The sequence below is a fragment of the Nematolebias whitei genome, chromosome 17, assembly GCF_014905685.2.
Source record: "Nematolebias whitei isolate Nwh7 chromosome 17, NemWhi1, whole genome shotgun sequence".
Classification (NCBI taxonomy): domain Eukaryota; kingdom Metazoa; phylum Chordata; class Actinopteri; order Cyprinodontiformes; family Rivulidae; genus Nematolebias; species Nematolebias whitei.
This window is the reverse complement of record NC_056514.1, coordinates 32,655,646-32,660,552: the sequence shown is the minus strand read 5'-3', so window position 1 is coordinate 32,660,552 and position 4,907 is coordinate 32,655,646.

Below are 4,907 nucleotides of genomic sequence, written 5' to 3'. Positions count from 1 at the left end.
GGTTTATTTTGTATTTATTTATTCAACGCCACAAACTGTATGTCACACAAACACTGATAAGAAAACTGAACACTATTAAAAACATGTTAACCGAACTGTAAACGATGAACTCTTCCTCCCTGTTGTCATCCTGGGTACTGGCACCATGTTGTTTATCTAGCTTGTACATCCTTTGCTTAACGCAGTGTGGCACAGAGTGGGGGGTTTACAATTGGGTGGTTTTCATTCTGATTTTGCTGGGAACTCTGGGAAGATTGTTGTTGGATTGTTGCATTTTGCCACATATTGTTAAACTACCTTGGCTCGTACTGATGTGCGTTCATGTTCAAACAGTAAATATACTGTAACAATATACTGATTGGGCAGATTTTTGTCTGATATGGCGGTTGTTAACAGATTTTTGGGCTGTAAAACTTCAACTCTATCTGGCAACACTGACTTAATGTAGCTTAAAACACTGAGTGGATTGGGAAAAAGAAGTGAGGGGAATTATAAGTGAATAGTTGATCCAACATTTCTCTCTTGACTTCGAGGTCCTCCTGCAGCACCGACGTACGCTTTTTCAGAACCGGTCCCTCTGGTGGGAGGATAACTTCTCCTCTCAGGAAAAATAAAAACTTGGTTGTTGTGTAACCAAACAACACGGGCAAAACATTATCCAGACCGTGGGTTTACCTGCTGTAGCGTTGCTCGACAGCTACTGATGACCACGGGAGTGGGAAGCCCGACATCATTCTTATCAATGCTGGTTCTGGTGTCGAGCTGTTAGACGAATCGGTCCTACTTGGCATCAAATCCGTCCACTTGTATCCGAAATCTGGCTTAAGTTTTGTTGTTACCTGGGCTAAGCTCAAAGGAAGGTCCTTTCAGAGAGCAGTCCCAGGCAGCGTGCATGTGCATTAGGTGAATGTACAAAACTCATAGTGCCAAATAATGACCTGACATGGCATCTACAGCGGACTCGGGGTGGGGGGTGGTGGTGTTTGGGTTGGGTTCTACGGTTACACGTAAACACTGAATGTGGTCGTGTAAACGAGGATTTTTTTCCCCTCGAATCAACATCTGAAAAACTGTGTTTCCCTCCGCCGTGTCCGTACGGGGCCTAAATCAAAAGATTAAAGATGATTATACAGAACCAAACATTTGTCTGGACCATTAGCAAAACATCTCATGGACCGCTGAATAGATTTGAATGAAACTTTCTGAAGTGATCATTGGATGTACATCCACAGTTAATTACCTTCTGGAGTCAATCCAGTTCAAGATGGCCACCACGGCAAAGCAACCTTGAACATAAATGGCTAAAACTCGGTCGGTTTTGCAGTTAGTGAGCTAAAACTTGATGTGGTAGTAGCTGAGGGTCATTCCTGACCCATTCTCCAAGTGCTGACAGATTATGTGAGACATATCTCATGTGTCATGAGATGGAGCATAAAGGTGTTTTTAAGGTTTGACAAACACGCCTAAAACAGTGGCATAAAATGTGGCGGGCGACATGCATTCCTCCGAGAAGCGATAATTCTGCAAGCGTTCAGTTTCCATTTCTGGAATGTACTGAAATCATTTCTTTTGGGTAGAGATTTAAAAGAGAAAAACGTTCCGACAAGTCCCGCTTGACTCGATTCTCCCACATTTTTCATGCTCACCCAACACCTGAGCCCGTCGCTCTCAGACGACTCGTGTTCTGTATAAAATAATCCATATGGCTGCTCCTCCGGAGCGGGGATCTCACGCCACGGTCGACCCATACGTCAGCTTCTTTATGGCCCTTCGGACGGCGAATGATGAAACCAAATCAGGTCATGCCAATTGATAGACATTCTCCTCAGCTATCGTTTGCACACACGATCCTTTTTAAGTGTGGCGCAGAGAGCTGCCCCCTGTCTTCACATCCTTACACGCACAGAGCTGCTTCCTAAGAAGCTGTCATCAGATTGTTCTCCTAAATATTTAACTTCCTCAAGAGATTGGACTGTAATATAAGAAACGATCCCTTTAATGCCCACTGACTGCTACAAACAGATGTGAAATTTCAAGGTAGAGCTCAGCTGTAATCTGCACCCTACCTGGCACTGAGATCATGTTCCCCCACCGAGGTCACACCGTTTTTATATTCACACTCACATTTGCCCGTAAGGTAGATTTATATGAGCTGGGTGAGATCTCTGTGGAGAACTGTGCATAAAGTTAGACAGTTCAAAGGTTATAGAAGTTAAAAGTCACAAAAGTAAAAACATTTTGATGTAGAAATGGTTAAAGTAGCACAACGTATGAGAGGGTAGTTGATTAAAAAAAAGAGGAAAAAATCTGCAAAATGGAAAAACGTAACGCTGGCTCAGCCTTCACACAATGAATTACCACGAAAAGCAATTAATGTAAAGTATTTTATACTTTTCCTTTAGTTAAATGACACAAAATGCTTTACGAGAATTTAAGATTTGTAATCTAATTATCTAATAGAATTTGTGATTTTTGCTGATTGCCAACCACAAATGTATATATTTATTTATTTTTGACCAGGTTGTAACAGCCTTAGAACAAAAAATGACAATAAAAAAAGACCCATACATAAGTAAAAACATATACTAAAAATGATAGAAAAATAAAAACAGAAGGAGAAAAGGAAGGCAATTTATTTATAACTCATCAAGTTTATATTATTTCTTGTACAGAATATTTTTCAGTAATGTATTATTAATAGTTTGATTCATACACTGTACATAAAAAATATATATACAAGGAACACATAGCATATAAAATTGTATTTACAACTCCATAAGCATATATACCTAGAGAAATTGCATTTCCTGCAGTGTGAATGCTTTTTGCAGAAAAACCTGCTGAAAAACAGCTGCAATTAGCTAAAAACATGCTGAAATGCAGCTGAAATGGAAAAACAAGCCTAAGTTAGCAGAAGAAAATAGAAAGAACACATATTTGCTGAATTTGGTTTAAATAAATGAGCACAAAAATGAGTAAATTGGCAAAAAAAGTTGAAATTAGCAAGTTATAGCTGAATAGTAGCTGAAACGGCAGAACGAAGCTTAATGTACCAGATTTAAATGAAAAGAGCACAACTGTACCCAGGTAGGCTGAAAGAAGTAGAAAAATGCACAAATGGGGGAAATTATCTGAAAAAAAAAAAGCAGAAATTTGTCAAAAACAGCTGAATAGTAGCTAAAAGCATAAAGATGCTTCAAGTATCATAAGAAAGTGGAGAGAGCACTATTGTGCCCAATTAGGCTTAAAGAAGCAGACATAAGCACAAAACTTTGGAAATTACAAGAAAAAGGCAGAAATTTGCCCAAAACAGCTGAATAGTAGCTAAAAAGGCAGAAAGAAGCTTAAATCACCAGAAGCAAGTGGAGTGAGCACATTTTTTCTGAATTAGGCTGAAAATAGATTAAATGAGTGCAAAAAATGTGTAATAAGCTGAAAAAACCCTAAATTAGCATATATAGTAACTGAAATAGCAGAAACCTGCAAAAATCAGCTGAAAGGAACATAACAAGCAGAAATAAACAGGAAGAAGTTTGAAGAAACGCAAAAACATTGATGTTAGAATAATAAAGCTGAAAGGAGCACAAAACAGCTGAAAAAACAGCAGAAATTATCTTGAAAGTAGCTGAATTAAAAAAAAATGCACAAGGAAGCTGAAAGAAGCTGAACCAGAACAAAATGTGAAAGGAGCAGTAAAAGGTTGTAAACACATCTAAAGATCTGAAGGATGGAAAACGAGCTCAATTCATCTTCTATGGGGAAAAAAGTAGCAGAAAAAGCTAAATATTTCAAAAAGCTAAAATTGCACCAAAACCAAAAGTCATTGCAGGATTGTCGTGAAAGAGCTGAACGTTTTGATTTATGATTTGTTGAAATAGCAGCAAAACTGTGAACGCTTAATAAGCATTCACACAATCATAAATGGTATTTAAACCCTTTTTGGTAACGTCTTGATTAATGTATTGACTGAACACCTTAAACAGTTCCAACAGTAAATCTGTGAGACGGTTCTGTGCAGGGCTGTGTTCTAGGTTCTGTTCTGTTCTCATTAAGGTCCATTTAAAGCACTTTGCTCAACTAAAGTTTGTAAATGCGCTTCAGAAACAGATCAAGCTGACGACATTTTTTAGCACTCAAACGTTACTTCAGTTCATTTCACTCCGGGGTTCAGAGCTGCATTACTTTGTGTTTTTCCTCTACATTTGAGACACAGAGTTTAGATTTAAGTTCAGACACCTCCCTTCTTCCAGGAGAAAAGATCAACCATGCTGCTCGCCACTGTAGTTGGCAGAAGACGCTCCTCTGGTGAATGGAGTCCCGTGAAGGAGGGAGGATTAAAACGACCCGCAGCTCCTACAATTATGAGCCAACATTGTCTTTTGAGAGCTAACCCTTTGAAGATGAAACCCATCATTACAGGTTTAGCCCACTGGGGGTCTGGGCCGTCAGAACCCGGGGCCAGCCTGAAGCAGATACAGAGCTGAGGCGGGGCGGCCGATTGATATTCATGCAGGCCTGTGATTGGATCAGCTTCAGAAAAAATAAAAACTATCAATATACTAACAGATTCATGTGGCTTGTGCCTTTGTTTGTCTGACACTTAGCAAAATATCTCCTGAACCACTGGAGTCATTTCAGTGAAACTAATCGTCTACGACCGATTCACTTTTGGAGCCAAAGCTGACAAATCTTAACCCACAAAAGGTAAAACAGACACTTTTATAGATACTGAGCTAAACTTTGGTGTTGTAGTAGCCGAGTTATTCCAAACACATAAGCCAGGTGTTTGCAACCTTTGTGATAAAAAAAAACAGCCATTTTTGCCACTTTGATTACTAATTAGTTGTCCGGAGCCACAAAACCTGCTCCAGTTGTGAACTGGTGGCCCATGGGCCACTATAAGTTTG